The sequence below is a fragment of the Ranitomeya imitator genome, chromosome 3 (genome assembly GCF_032444005.1).
Source record: "Ranitomeya imitator isolate aRanImi1 chromosome 3, aRanImi1.pri, whole genome shotgun sequence".
Lineage (NCBI taxonomy): Eukaryota > Metazoa > Chordata > Amphibia > Anura > Dendrobatidae > Ranitomeya > Ranitomeya imitator.
Window position 1 is genome coordinate 698,144,719 of NC_091284.1, and position 17,250 is coordinate 698,161,968.

The 17,250-nt window shown below is 44.0% G+C and overlaps 1 long non-coding RNA gene across 1 annotated transcript; it reads left to right on the forward strand.

The window, feature by feature from the left end:
* Window positions 1-9,263: 9,263 nt before the first annotated feature.
* On the forward strand, window positions 9,264-10,040 carry LOC138672279 (uncharacterized). Its single transcript, XR_011319689.1, has 3 exons — window positions 9,264-9,467; window positions 9,706-9,816; window positions 9,998-10,040. It is a non-coding gene; the product is annotated as an uncharacterized lncRNA (long non-coding RNA).
* Window positions 10,041-17,250: the final 7,210 nt, after the last annotated feature.

Below are 17,250 nucleotides of genomic sequence, written 5' to 3' on the forward strand. Positions count from 1 at the left end.
CAGAAAATGGTGTTTAAGATTCTGCTTCTCAAGCTTGGAGGAACTATCCATGTATTTAAAGAGAAATTACTACCCACCGTGACCACACCTACAGGAAAACCGCATTATACGGCACCCGTGACTAATTGCTAGCACATGTCAGATAACAATGGTGGTTATGCCCCAAGCCATAAGCCTTTCTATATTAACCCCTTTCTGACATCGGACATACTATCCCGTCCATGTGGGGTGGGCCCCTATGACCATGGACGGGATAGTACGTCCAGCGCGATCGGCGGCGCTCACGGGGGGAGCGCCGCCGATCGCGGCCGGGTGTCAGCTGCCTATCGCAGCTGACATCCGGCACTATGTGCCAGGATCGGTCACGGACCGCCCCCGGCACATTAACCCCTGGCACACCGCGATCAAAGATGATCGCGATGTGCCGGCGGTGCAGGGAAGCACCGCGCAGGGAGGGGGCTCCCTGCGGGCTTCCCTGAGCCCCCCGCAGCAACGCGATGTGATCGCATTGCTGCGAGGGTCTTACCTCCCTCCCTCCCTGCTCGAGCCCCGGATCCAAGATGGCCGCGGATCCGGGTCCTGCAGGGAGGGAGGTGGCTTCACAGAGCCTGCTTAGAGCAGGCACTGTGAAGGCTGCAGCGCTGCATGTCAGATCAGTGATCTGTGATGTCCCCCCCTGGGACAAAGTAAAAAAGTAAAAAAAAAAAATTTCAAATGTGTAAAAAAAAATAAAAAAAAATATTCCAAAATAATGAAAAAAATAAAAATAAAATATTATTCCCATAAATACATTTCTTTATCTAAATAAAAAAAAATACAATAAAAGTACACATATTTAGTATCGCCGTGTCCGTAACGGCCCGACCTATAAAACTGGCCCACTAGTTAACCCCTTCAGTAAACACCGTAAGAAAAAAAAAAAAAAAAACGCAAAAAACAACGCTTTATTATCATACCGCCGAACAAAAACTGGAATAACACGCGATCAAAAAGACAGATATAAATAACCATGGTACCGCTGAAAACGTCATCTTGTCCCGCAAAAAACGAGCTGCCATACAGCATCATCAGCAAAAAAATAAAAAAGTTATAGTCCTGAGAATAAAGCGATGCCAAAATAATAATTTTTTCTATAAAATAGTTTTTATCGTATAAAAGCGCCAAAACATAAAAAAATAATATAAATGAGGTGTCGCTGTAATCGTACTGACCCGAAGAATAAAACTGCTTTATCAATTTTACCAAATGCGGAACGGTATAAACGCCTCCCCCAAAAGAAATTCCTGAATAGCTGGTTTTTGGTCATTCTGCCTCACAAAAATCAGAATAAAAAGCGATCAAAAAATGTCACGTGCCCGAAAATGTTACCAATAAAAACGTCAACTCGTCCCGCAAAAAACAAGACCTCACATAACTCTGTGGACCAAAATATAGAAAAATTATAGCTCTCAAAATGTGGTAACGCAAAAAATATTTTTTGCAATAAAAAGCGTCTTTCAGTGTGTGACGGCTGCCAATCATAAAAATCCGCTAAAAAACCCGCTATAAAAGTAAATCAAACCCCCCTTCATCACCCCCTTAGTTAGGGAAAAATTAAAAAAATTTATTTATTTCCATTTTCCCATTAGGGCTAGGGTTAGGGCTAGGGTTAGGGTTAGGGCTAGGGTTAGGGTTAGGGCTAGGGCTAGGGTTAGGGCTAGGGTTAGGGTTAGGGCTAGGGTTAGGGCTAGGGTTAGGGCTAGGGTTAGGGCTAGGGTTAGGGTTAGGGCTAGGGTTAGGGCTAGAGTTAGGGTTAGGGCTAGGGTTAGGGCTAGGGTTAGGGCTAGGGTTAGGGCTAGGGTTAGGATTAGGGTTAGGGCTAGGGTTAGGGCTAGGGCTACAGTTTGGGTTGGGGCTAAAGTTACAGTTAGGGTTTAGATTACATTTACGGTTGGGAATAGGGTTGGGATTAGGGTTAGGGGTGTGTCTGGGTTAGAGGTGTGGTTAGGGCTACTGTTGGGATTAGGGTTAGGGATGTGTTTGGATTAGGGTTTCAGTTATAATTGTGCCTAAACAGTGGAAACCCCACATCAGGGGCTCTCCAAACGCGACATGGCGTCCGATCTCAATTCCAGCCAATTCTGCGTTGAAAAAGTAAAACAGTGCTTCTTCCCTTCCGAGCTCTCCCGTGTGCCCAAACAGGGGTTTACCCCAACATATGGGGTATCAGCGTACTCAGGACAAATAGGACAACAACTTTTGGGGTCCAATTTCTCCTGTTACCCTTGGGAAAATACAAAACTCGGGGCTAAAACATATTTTTTGTGGGAAAAAAAAAGATTTTTTATTTTCACGGCTCTGCGTTATAAACTGTAATGAAACACTTGGGGGTTCAAAGTTCTCACAACACATCTAGATTAGTTCCCTGGGGGGTCTAGTTTCCAATATGGGGTCACTTGTGGGGGGTTTCTACTGTTTAGGTACATTAGGGGTTCTGCAAACGCAATGTGATGTCTGCAGACCATTCCATCTAAGTCTGCATTCCAAATGGCGCTCCTTCCCTTCCGAGCTCTGCCATGCGCTCAAACGGTGGTTTCCCCCAACATACGGGGTATCAGCGTACTCAGGACAAATTGGACAACAACTTTTGGGGTCGAATTTCTCCTCTTACCCTCGGGAAAATACAAAACTGGGGGCTAAAAAATAATTTTGGGGGGAAAGATTTTTTTTTTTAATTTTCACGGCTCTGCGTTACAAACTGTAGTGAAACACTTGGGGGTTCAAAGCTATCACAACACATCTAGATGAGTTCCTTAGGGGGTCTAGTTTCCAAAATGGTGTCACTTGTGGGGGGTTTCTACTGTTTAGGTACATTAGGGGCTCTGCAAACGCAATGTGACACCTGCAGACCATTCCATCTAAGTCTGCATTCAAATGGCACTCCTTCCCTTCTGAGCCCTCCCATGTGCCCAAACAGTGGTTCCCCCCACATATGGTGTATCATCGCACTCAGGACAAATTGGGCAACAAATTTTGGGGTCCAATTTCTCCTGTTACCCTCAGGAAAATACAAAACTGGGGGATAAAAAAATAATTTTTGTGGGAAAAAAATTTTGTTTTATTTTTACGGCTCTACATTATAAACTTCTGTGAAGCACTTGGTGGGTCAAAGTGCTCACCACACCTCTAGATAAGTTCCTTAGGGGGTCTACTTTCCAAAATGGTGTCATTTGTGGGGGGTTTCAATGTTTAGGCACATCAGTGGCTCTTCAAACGCAACATGGCGTTCTATCTCAATTCCTATCAATTTTGCTTTGAAAAGTCAAACGGCGCTCCTTCCCTTCCGAGCTCTCCCATCCGCCCAAACAGTGGTTTACCCCCACATATGGGGTATCAGCGTACTCAGGACAAATTGTACAACAACTTTTGGGGTCCAATTTCTTCTCTTACCCTTGGGAAAATAAAAAATTGGGGGCGAAAAGATAATTTTTGTGAAAAAATATGATTTTTTCTTTTTACGGTTCTACATTATAAACTTCTGTGAAGCACTTGGTGGGTCAAAGTGCTCACCACACCTCTAGATAAGTTCCTTAGGGGGTCTACTTTCCAAAATGGTGTCACTTGTGGGGGGTTTCAATGTTTAGGCACATCAGTGGCTCTTCAAACGCAACATGGCGTCCCATCTCAATTCCTGTCAATTTTGCATTGAAAAGTCAAACGGCGCTCCTTCCCTTCCGAGCTCTCCCATCCGCCCAAACAGTGGTTTACCCTCACATATGGGCTATCAGCGTACTCAGGACAAATTGTACAACAACTTTTGGGGTCCAATTTCTTCTCTTACCCTTGGGAAAATAAAAAATTGGGGGCGAAAAGATAATTTTTGTGAAAAAATATGATTTTTTCTTTTTACGGTTCTACATTATAAACTTCTGTGAAGCACTTGGTGGGTCAAAGTGCTCACCACACCTCTAGATAAGTTCCTTAGGGGGTCTACTTTCCAAAATGGTGTCACTTGTGGGGGGTTTCAATGTTTAGCCACATCAGGGGCTCTCCAAACGAAACATGGCGTCCCATCTCAATTCCAGTCAATTTTGCATTGAAAAGTCAAATGGCACTCCTTCGCTTCCGAGCTCTGCCATGCGCCCAAACAGTGGTTTACCCCCACATGTGGGGTATTGGCATACTCAGGACAAATTGTACAACAATGTTTGGGGTCCATTTTCTCCTGTTACCCTTGGTAAAATAAAACAAATTGGAGCTGAATTAAATTTTTTGTGAAAAAAAGTTAAATGTTCATTTTTATTTAAACATTCAAAAAATTCCTGTGAAGCACCAGAAGGGTTAATAAACTTCTTGAATATGGTTTTGAGCACCTTGAGGGGTGTAGTTTTTAGAATGGTGTCACACTTGGGTATTTTCTATCATATAGACCCCTCAAAATGACTTCAAATGAGATGTGGTCCCTAAAATAAAATGGTGTTGTAGAAATGAGAAATTGCTGGTCAACTTTTAACCCTTATAACTCCCTAACAAAAAAAAATTTTGGTTCCAAAATTGTGCTGATGTAAAGTAGACATGTGGGAAATGTTACTTATTAAGTATTTTGTGTGACATATCTCTGTGATTTAATTGCATAAAAATTAAAAGTTGGAAAATTGCGAAATTTTCATAATTTTCGCCAAATTTCCGTTTTTTTCACAAATAAACGCAGGTACTATCAAAGAATTTTTACCATTGTCATGAAGTACAATATGTCACGAGAAAACAATGTCAGAATCACCAGGATCCATTGAAGCGTTCCAGAGTTATAACCTCATAAAGGGACAGTGGTCAGAATTGTAAAAATTGGCCCGGTCATTAACCTGCAAACCACCCTTGGGGGTAAAGGGGTTAATTATGTCCCACAAATATGGTTTATACAGTAAAAACTATATTATACAGCGCTACTAAATATGCAGTTAGCTTCCAGTATAACACTAACTTATTAAACAAATAACATCCTTAATTATGGTTTAGAGATGCATAGTTAAATATAATTAAGCATTTGCGAATAATAAGACAAGTGTCTTATGTACTTACATTTAGAATAGTCCTTCTTTTAGCCTAGTCTGTTTTCTGGTGGATGTCTGTTGTACTGTAGTGGTACAGTCAGTTGTATTTATCCTGAGTGTCAGAAAGCAACTCAGCTGTTAACACCCAGAAACACACCCAGTTACGCCACATCACACGCCTTCTGTTAACACCCAGAACACAGTCATACATGCAATTAATGCATGTATTAACTCAGTATTATACGCGTATAATGTACAGAGTATTGACTCATTCTGATTGAGTCATTATATTATAAGTAATTTATATTAATTATATATTCATGCATTCTTTCTTATTTAAGAGCCGTGTATGTCGCCCGATTGGCGCAATAATTTCATAACGCAGAATTATGAGCGCATTGAAGCCGTGGAGCCGCTAACCGATAATGGCCCTGCTCTTCACCTCATCATGGGTAACTAGGCGCGCCTTTTTGCTTTTAGATAGGGAAAAATTTCATTGTAACACGGTACAAAGATATTTATCTTTCATGTATCACATGTAAGAAAGCTAAATATATATATACATTGGGGCAAAAAAGTATTTAGTCAGTCAGCAATAGTGCAAGTTCCACCACTTAAAAAGATGAGAGGCGTCTGTAATTTACATCATAGGTAGACCTCAACTATGGGAGACAAACTGAGAAAAAAAAATCCAGAAAATCCATTGTCTGTTTTTTTAACAATTTATTTGCATATTATGGTGGAAAATAAGTATTTGGTCAGAAACAAACAATCAAGATTTCTGGCTCTCACAGACCTGTAACTTCTTCTTTAAGAGTCTCCTCTTTCCTCCACTCATTACCTGTAGTAATGGCACCTGTTTAAACTTGTTATCAGTATAAAAAGACACCTGTGCACACCCTCAAACAGTCTGACTCCAAACTCCACTATGGTGAAGACCAAAGAGCTGTCAAAGGACACCAGAAACAAAATTGTAGCCCTGCACCAGGCTGGGAAGACTGAATCTGCAATAGCCAACCAGCTTGGAGTGAAGAAATCAACAGTGGGAGCAATAATTAGAAAATGGAAGACATACAAGACCACTGATAATCTCCCTCGATCTGGATCTCCACGCAAAATCCCACCCCGTGGGGTCAGAATGATCACAAGAACGGTGAGCAAAAATCCCAGAACCTCGCGGGGGACCTAGTGAATGAACTGCAGAGAGCTGGGACCAATGTAACAAGGCCTACCATAAGTAACACACTACGCCACCATGGACTCAGATCCTGCAGTGCCAGACGTGTCCCACTAATTAAGCCAGTACATGTCCGGGCCCGTCTGAAGTTTGCTAGAGAGCATTTGGATGATCCAGAGGAGTTTTGGGAGAATGTCCTATGGTCTGATGAAACCAAACTGGAACTGTTTGGTAGAAACACAACTTGTCGTGTTTGGAGGAAAAAGAATACTGAGTTGCATCCATCAAACACCATACCTACTGTAAAGCATGGTGGTGGAAACATCATGCTTTGGGGCTGTTTCTCTGCAAAGGGGCCAGGACGACTGATCCGGGTACATGAAAGAATGAATGGGGCCATGTATCGTGAGATTTTGAGTGCAAACCTCCTTCCATCAGCAAGGGCATTGAAGATGAAACGTGGCTGGGTCTTTCAACATGACAATGATCCAAAGCACACCGCCAGGTCAACGAAGGAGTGGCTTCGTAAGAAGCATTTCAAGGTCCTGGAGTGGCCTAGCCAGTTTCCAGATCTCAACCCTATAGAAAACCTTTGGAGGGAGTTGAAAGTCCGTGTTGCCAAGCGAAAAGCCAAAAACATCACTGCTCTAGAGGAGATCTGCATGGAGGAATGGGCCAACATACCAACAACAGTGTGTGGCAACCTTGTGAAGACTTACAGAAAACGTTTGACCTCTGTCATTGCCAACAAAGGATATATTACAAAGTATTGAGATGAAATTTTGTTTCTGACCAAATACTTATTTTCCACCATAATATGCAAATAAATTGTTAAAAAAACAGACAATGTTATTTTTTGGATTTTTTTTCTCAGTTTGTCTCCCATAGTTGAGGTCTACCTATGATGTAAATTACAGACGCCTCTCATCTTTTTAAGTGGTGGAACTTGCACTATTGCTGACTGACTAAATACTTTTTTGCCCCACTGTATATATATACAGTGGGGCAAAAAAGTATTTAGTCAGTCAGCAATAGTGCAAGTTCCACCATTTAAAAAGATGAGAGGCGTCTGTAATTTACATCATAGGTAGACCTCAACTATGGGAGACAAACTGAGAAAAAAAAATCCAGAAAATCACATTGTCTGTTTTTTTAACATTTTATTTGCATATTATGGTGGAAAATAAGTATTTGGTCAGAAACAAAATTTCATCTCAATACTTTGTAATATATCCTTTGTTGGCAATGACAGAGGTCAAATGTTTTCTGTAAGTCTTCACAAGGTTGCCACACACTGTTGTTGGTATGTTGGCCCATTCCTCCATGCAGATCTCCTCTAGAGCAGTGATGTTTTTGGCTTTTCGCTTGGCAACACGGACTTTCAACTTCCTCCAAAGGTTTTCTATAGGGTTGAGATCTGGAGACTGGCTAGGCCACTCCAGGACCTTGAAATGCTTCTTACGAAGCCACTCCTTCGTTGCCCTGGCAGTGTGCTTTGGATCATTGTCATGTTGAAAGACCCAGCCACGTTTCATCTTCAATGCCCTTGCTGATGGAAGGAGGTTTGCACTCAAAATCTCACGATACATGGCCCCATTCATTCTTTCATGTACCCGGATCAGTCGTCCTGGCCCCTTTGCAGAGAAACAGCCCCAAAGCATGATGTTTCCACCACCATGCTTTACAGTAGGTATGGTGTTTGATGGATGCAACTCAGTATTCTTTTTCCTCCAAACACGACAAGTTGTGTTTCTACCAAACAGTTCCAGTTTGGTTTCATCAGACCATAGGACATTCTCCCAAAACTCCTCTGGATCATCCAAATGCTCTCTAGCAAACTTCAGACGGGCCCGGACATGTACTGGCTTAAGCAGTGGGACACGTCTGGCACTGCAGGATCTGAGTCCATGGTGGCGTAGTGTGTTACTTATGGTAGGCCTTGTTACATTGGTCCCAGCTCTCTGCAGTTCATTCACTAGATCCCCCCGCGTGGTTCTGGGATTTTTGCTCACCGTTCTTGTGATCATTCTGACCCCACGGGGTGGGATTTTGCGTGGAGCCCCAGATCGAGGGAGATTATCAGTGGTCTTGTATGTCTTCCATTTTCTAATTATTGCTCCCACTGTTGATTTCTTCACTCCAAGCTGGTTGGCTATTGCAGATTCAGTCTTCCCAGCCTGGTGCAGGGCTACAATTTTGTTTCTGGTGTCCTTTGACAGCTCTTTGGTCTTCACTATAGTGGAGTATGGAGTCAGACTGTTTGAGGGTGTGCACAGGTGTCTTTTTATACTGATAACAAGTTTAAACAGGTGCCATTACTACAGGTAATGAGTGGAGGAAAGAGGAGACTCTTAAAGAAGAAGTTACAGGTCTGTGAGAGCCAGAAATCTTGATTGTTTGTTTCTGACCAAATACTTATTTTCCACCATAAAATGCAATAAAAATGATAAAAAAACAGACAATGTGATTTTCTGGATTTTTTTGTCTCAGTTTGTCTCCCATAGTTGAGGTCTACCTATGATGTAAATTACAGACGCCTCTCATCTTTTTAAGTGGTGGAACTTGCACTATTGCTGACTGACTAAATACTTTTTTGCCCCACTGTATATATTATTATTATTATTTATTTATATAGCACCACTGATTCCATGGTGCTGTACATGAGAAGGGGTTACATACACGTTACAAATAGCACATACAGTAAACAAACTAACAATGACGGACTGATACAGAGGACCCAGGCCTTGCGGGCTTACATTCTACATTCTAATATATATATATATATATATATATATATATATATATTATCTATGTTAATATATACTGTTTATGACGTAAAACTATAGCCGCTATTATCTATTGTATTACACAAATTATGTCATAATAAATATATGCTTAAATTAATAAAACAAATAATAGCGGTAGCCACCAATATAATACTGAATTATTAATATATAGCGGCATAAGTCTTGCTATATTAATTTACACCGCAAATATGTTTATGCCGTAAAACTATATTATACTATGTCAGTTGCTTTAATCCTTTGTATGTAAACACGAACTACGCGCAATTTCTCATACAGATACTGACACGGAGACATCGCACGATATGCCTGAAAACTGGTGTGTTCCCGAACCATGCGATACGCTGGGTTCCGACGTGGAGATCATAGATGTCAAGAACCCTGCAATTTCATCGCCACCCGATGCGCCTAAAAGACGCGGCAGCTCGTTACGCAGGTGTTTCAAGAATAGAAAAGGTATCTGTTCACCTGGAATACAGGCGATTCTCACTTTTGTGTAATGCTCTTATTTACTTACAGCTGCTAGCTAACTGTCAGAAAATTCATTTTTGAAAAAAAAAAAAATATATATATATATATATATATAAATATATATATATATATATATATAACCGTCTCAATGCTGCAGTTTTGTGTAGAAAATCAATTCTGTGTTCGCTAATCGTTATATTTTTACTTACACCCGCTAATCTAGTTGCCCGGAAAATACAGCTTGAAAAAGAGAATATTCCCGCCTCTGCGAGTTTGAGCATTGCGCCGCCCGTTAAATCAGGAGCTGTTGTGGAACAATTCCCGCTTCATACTTGTAAGTATATATCTGGACTGCTCTATACAGGTTTATGTAAATATTGTTACAATGATTTCATGGGTAGCTGCCCCCGTTAACTTTTCAAATATTACGCAGGATCATAGCTATGCGTCGCCGTTTAGCTTTTCCAATTTTGCTCCGTTTCGCGGCTAACCGCCACTTGTATCTTTTCTTTTAGATACGTCGCCTCTTCAGCAACGAGTTTTGCAACGGCGTAATTACAGCGCTGCAGAGAATCAACCACAAAGAGCTAATACGGCGTTGCGCGCAACATCTCTTTCGCCCATCTGTGTTGTGGATCGTGATGAATGCTACGCGGCACCAAAACAACCCGGGAATCCAAGCCCCAAGATTTCACATCAGAAACATACGAGCGTTTCAAGAGAGAAACGGGCAGCGCAGAACGCTAGGCCCCGCATAACACGGCCCTCCAATAGCCCAGACGCCATACCACAAGTTACTCCTGAAAACAGAGAAATTGAACAGCTCTCCGAGGGTATGTGGTCACCCATAGAGCCCCTCAATATACCCAGGGGCGGACTGGGCCGGGTGGCAGGAATGCATCTGCCCCCGGGCCAGTGCCTGAGCAGGTACACAGGGCCGCTGGAGGAGCAGCAGTGATTTTAATACATAGCGCGCCGCATCCCTCCAGCCGGCCCTGTGTGCACGCGTTGCCTGCTCTGACAAGTGCTGCAGCGGCCCGCACTGTGCGAGCACAGCCGCGGTCCTCGTTCCTGCGCGTGCTCGTCTGCTTCCCTTGTCAGATCGTGCAAGCAGGAGACCATGCGCGTGCGGCGGCCCGCACTAGTGTGCGAGCACGGCCGCGGTCCTCGTTCCTGCGCGTGCTCGTCTGCTGCCCATGTCAGAGCGGGCAAGCAGGAGACCATGCGCGCGCGCGCACATGGTGATATTTGAAAAAGCCGGCGCGCATAGCCTCACTGTGTCTGATGCTGGCCGGCCTGCACCAGTGTCAGAGAAGACTGCTCACCAATGCCTGGGATGATCCTCTCCTCTTCACTGCCAACGCTGGCCAGGACGCGACACCCGACCCACCTCAGCTCTTTATCCTCCCGACCTCCCCCCCATCTCAGTCACCTGGGTGAGTCCCAAGATGATTTTTTTTTAATGTATATACAGCAGTATTGTCTACATAATGTGTATAGACTGCTATATATACATTATATAGGTGATACTGCTGTATATAATCACTTTACCACCTATATAATGTATGTATAGCAGTCTATATCTTATATAGGTGACACTGCTACTGATGCGTATATACCTTATATAGGTGACACTGCAGTGTGTGTGTTTGTATATGTATGTATATATATATACACACATATATGTACATGTATACACAGCAGTATCACCTATATAAGGTATATACGCATCAGTAGCAGTTTAACCTATATAGGATATAGACTGCTATACATACATTATATAGGTGGTATAGTGATTATATACAGCAGTATCACCTATATAATGTATATAGCAGTCTATACACATTATATAGGCAATACTGCTACTGATGTGTATATAGGTGATACTTCTGTATATATAGACTGCTATATACATTATATAGGTGATACTGCTGTATATAATCACTATACCACCTATATAATGTATGTATAGCAGTCTATATCCTATATAGGTTAAACTGCTACTGATGCGTATATACCTTATACAGGTGATACTGCTGTGTATACATGTACATATATGTGTGTATATATATATATATATATACATACATATACAAACACACACACTGCAGTGTCACCTATATAAGGTATATACGCATCAGTAGCAGTGTCACCTATATAAGATATAGACTGCTATATATACATTATATAGGTGGTAAAGTGATTATATACAGCAGTATCACCTATATAATGTATATAGCAGTCTATACACATTATATAGGCAATACTGCTACTGATGTGTATATAGGTGATACTTCTGTGTATATATGTTGTTATGTAGGTGATACTGGTATGTGTGTGTGTGTGTACGTATATACACACACACACGTACATATATACACAGCAGTAACACCTATATATAACGTATATACACATCAGTAGCAGTATTGCCTATATAATGAATATAGACTGCTGTATATATGATATATAGGTGATACTATCATTATATACAGCAGTAGCAGTATCGCCTATATAACGTGTATCCAACATTTGCAGTATCACCTGTATAATGTACAGACTAATGTATATACGTTATATAGGTGACACTGCTGTGTATAGTCGCACTATCTATCTGTGTCTAATCTATATATATAATTGCCTAAGGGGTACTTCCGTCTTTCTGTCCTCAACTTCCGTAACGGAAATCCCGCGTCGCTGATTGGTCTCGCCAGCTGCCTGTCATGGCTGCCGCGACCAATCAGCGACGGGCACAGTCCGATTAGTCCCTCCCCTACTCCCCTGCAGTCACAGTGCCCGGCGCCCTCTCCATACTCCCCGCAGTCAGTGTGCCCGGAGCCCGCTCCATACTCCCCGCAGTCAGTGTCCCCGGCGTCCGCTCCATACTCCCCGCAGTCAGTGTGCCCGGAGCCCGCTCCATACTCCCCGCAGTCAGTGTCCCCGGCGTCCGCTCCATACTCCCCGCAGTCAGTGTGCCCGGCGCCCGCTCCATACTCCTCGCAGTCAGTGTCCCCGGCGTCCGCTCCATACTCCCCGCAGTCAGTGTCCCCGGCGTCCGCTCCATACTCCCCGCAGTCAGTGTCCCCGGCGTCCGCTCCATACTTCCCGCAGTCAGAGACCCGGCGCCCGCTCCATACTCCCTGCAGTCAGTGTCCCTGGCGCCCGCTCTATACTCCCCGCAGTCAGTGTCCCCGGTGCCCGCTCCATACTCCCTGCAGTCAGTGTCCCTGGCGCCCACTCTATACTCCCCGCAGTCAGTGTCCCCGGCGCCCGCTCCATACTCCCTGCAGTCAGTGTCCCTGGCGCCCGCTCTATACTCCCCGCAGTCAGTGTCCCCGGCGCCCGCTCTATACTCCCTGCAGTCAGTGTCCCTGGCGCCCGCTCCATACTCCCTGCAGTCAGTGTCCCTGGCGCCAGCTCCATACTCCCCGCAGTCAGTGTCCCCGGCGCCCGCTCCATACTCCCCGCTCCATACTCCCCACAGTCAGTGCCTGCTCCATAATCCCCTCCAGTCACCGCTCACACAGGGTTAATGCCAGCGGTAACGGACCGCGTTATGGCGCAGGTAACGCACTCCGTTACCGCCGCTATTAACCCTGTGTGACCAAGTTTTTACTATTGATTCTGCCTATGCAGCATCAATAGTAAAAAGATGTAATGTTAAAAATAATTTAAAAAAACCCTGCTATACTCACCTTCCGTCATTGGACAATGCGCTCCAGCCGGCTGCCATCTTCCGTTCCCAGAGATGCATTGCGAACTTACCCAGAAGATTTGGCGGTCTCACGAGTCATCTGGGTAATTTCACAATGCATCCTGGGAACGGAAGATGGCGGCCGCATCACACAACTTCGCTGGATCCCAGGGGTGAGTATATAACTATTTTTTATTTTAATTATTTTTTTAACAGGGATATGGTGCACACACTGCTAAATACTGCGTGGGCAGTGTTATATACCTACGTGACTGGCCAATATACTACGTGACTGGCCAATATACTACGTGACTGGCCAATATACTACGTGGCTGGGCAATATACTACGTGACTGGGCAATATACTACGTGGCTCTGTGCTGAATATTACGTGGCTGGGCAATATACTACGTGGCTGGGCAATATACTACGTAACTGGGCAATATACTACGTGACTGGGCAATATACTACGTGACTGGGCAATATACTATCTGACTGGGCAATATACTACGTGGCTGGGCAATGTACTACGTGGCTGGGCAATATACTACGTGACTGGGCAATATACTACGTGGCTCTGTGCTGAATATTACGTGGCTGGGCAATATACTACATGGCTGGGCAATATACTACGTAACTGGGCAATATACTACGTGACTGGGCAATATACTACGTGACTGGGCAATATACTATCTGACTGGGCAATATACTACGTGGCTGGGCAATATACTACGTGGCTGGGCAATATACTACGTAACTGGGCAATATACTACGTGACTGGGCAATATACTACGTGACTGGCCAATATACTACGTGACTGGCCAATATACTACGTGACTGGCCAATATACTACGTGGCTGGGCAATATACTACGTGACTGGGCAATATACTACATGGCTCTGTGCTGAATATTACGTGGCTGGGCAATATACTACGTGGCTGGGCAATATACTACGTAACTGGGCAATATACTACGTGACTGGGCAATATACTACGTGACTTGGCAATATACTATCTGACTGGCAATATACTACGTGGCTGGGCAATATACAACGTGACTGGGCAATATACTACATTGCTGGGCAATATACTACGTGACTGGGCAATATACTACGTGACTGGGCAATATACTACGTGACTGGGCAATATACTACGTGACTTGGCAATATACTACGTGACTGGGCAATATACTACGTGACTGGCCAATATACTACGAGGCTGGGCAATATACTACGTGACTGGGCAATATACTACGTGGCTCTGTGCTGAATATTACGTGGCTGGGCAATATACTACGTGGCTGGGCAATATACTACGTAACTGGGCAATATACTACGTGACTGGGCAATATACTATCTGACTGGGCAATATACTACGTGGCTGGGCAATGTACTACGTGGCTGGGCAATATACTACGTGACTGGGCAATATACTACGTGGCTCTGTGCTGAATATTACGTGGCTGGGCAATATACTACATGGCTGGGCAATATACTACGTAACTGGGCAATATACTACGTGACTGGGCAATATACTACGTGACTGGGCAATATACTATCTGACTGGGCAATATACTACGTGGCTGGGCAATATACTACGTGGCTGGGCAATATACTACGTGGCTGGGCAATATACTACGTAACTGGGCAATATACTACGTGACTGGCCAATATACTACGTGACTGGCCAATATACTACGTGACTGGCCAATATACTACGTGGCTGGGCAATATACTACGTGACTGGGCAATATACTACATGGCTCTGTGCTGAATATTACGTGGCTGGGCAATATACTATGTGGCTGGGCAATATACTACGTAACTGGGCAATATACTACGTGACTGGGCAATATACTACGTGACTTGGCAATATACTATCTGACTGGCAATATACTACGTGGCTGGGCAATATACAACGTGACTGGGCAATATACTACATTGCTGGGCAATATACTACGTGACTGGGCAATATACTACGTGACTGGGCAATATACTACGTGACTGGGCAATATACTACGTGACTTGGCAATATACTACGTGACTGGGCAATATACTACGTGACTGGGCAATATACTACGTTGCTGAGCAATATACTACGTGACTGGGCAATATACTACGTGACTGGGCAATATACTACGTGACTGGGCAATATACTACGTTGCTGGGCAATATACTACGTTGCTGGGCAATATACTACGTGACTGGGCAATATACTACGTGACTGGGCAATATACTACGTGACTGGGCAATATTCTACGTCGCTGGGCAATAAACTACGTCGCTGGGCAATATATTACTATATCTCAGTTTCATCTATATAATGTGTGTACAGCAGTCAGTTTCATCTATATACCGTAATGTGTGTACAGCAGTCACAGTATCACATACACTATATAGGTGATACTACAACTATACACATCAGTCGCAGTATCGACTATGTATTGTATATACAGTAGTTTCAATGTGATATATGTTCAGCAGTCGCAGTGTCTCCTATGTGATGTATGCATCATAATATAGTATAATTCTGTCTTAATTACCGTATATTGTAGAGATGTTTATATATTGTAGAGATGTTTATATAGTATGGCGCTATGCATATAGTGTGGAATTCACACTATATATACACTGCTGCCACATCTCTACACTATATAATATATGCACCGCTCTATATTCCTTAACACGGTATATAATATGCCGCTGTGTATATGATATATTGTAGTATACCATATATACTTGTGTATAAGCCGAGTTTTTCAGCATATTTTTTTTGTGCTGAAAACACCCCCCTCGGCTTATAGCTTATATACAAATCATTGTCCCAGAAAGACGTAGAAGGAGCAGCAGGTGACAGAGGCAGGAGCCGGCGGCTGTGGCTAAAGCCTGTGCCGCTGCTAAAGAGAAATGAATATTCACTGCACTGGCACCAGGGATTCAAGCTTCAGGAGGCTAATTTGCATATTCCAGGTGCCTTCTGGGAGAAGCGAAGTCTCCCTAAGCTAGAAGATCGTTGGGTACAGCCGGGACCAGCTGCTTCGAAAGCATCACCAAACCAGGGATTCAAGCTTCAGGAGGCTAATTTGCATATTCCAGGTGCCTTCTGGGAGAAGCGAAGTCTCCCTAAGCTAGAAGATCGTTGGGTACAGCCGGGACCAGCTGCTTCGAAAGCATCACCAAACCAGGGATTCAAGCTTCAGGAGGCTAATTTGCATATTCCAGGTGCCTTCTGGGAGAAGCGAAGTCTCCCTAAGCTAGAAGATCGTTGGGTACAGCCGGGACCAGCTGCTTCGAAAGCATCACCAAACCAGGGATTCAAGCTTCAGGAGGCTAATTTGCATATTCCAGGTGCCTTCTGGGAGAAGCGAAGTCTCCCTAAGCTAGAAGATCGTTGGGTACAGCCGGGACCAGCTGCTTCGAAAGCATCACCAAACCAGGGATTCAAGCTTCAGGAGGCTAATTTGCATATTCCAGGTGCCTTCTGGGAGAAGCGAAGTCTCCCTAAGCTAGAAGATCGTTGGGTACAGCCGGGACCAGCTGCTTCGAAAGCATCACCAAACCAGGGATTCAAGCTTCAGGAGGCTAATTTGCATATTCCAGGTGCCTTCTGGGAGAAGCGAAGTCTCCCTAAGCTAGAAGATCGTTGGGTACAGCCGGGACCAGCTGCTTCGAAAGCATCACCAAACCAGGGATTCAAGCTTCAGGAGGCTAATTTGCATATTCCAGGTGCCTTCTGGGAGAAGCGAAGTCTCCCTAAGCTAGAAGATCGTTGGGTACAGCCGGGACCAGCTGCTTCGAAAGCATCACCAAACCAGGGATTCAAGCTTCAGGAGGCTAATTTGCATATTCCAGGTGCCTTCTGGGAGAAGCGAAGTCTCCCTAAGCTAGAAGATCGTTGGGTACAGCCGGGACCAGCTGCTTCGAAAGCATCACCAAACCAGGGATTCAAGCTTCAGGAGGCTAATTTGCATATTCCAGGTGCCTTCTGGGAGAAGCGAAGTCTCCCTAAGCTAGAAGATCGTTGGGTACAGCCGGGACCAGCTGCTTCGAAAGCATCACCAAACCAGGGATTCAAGCTT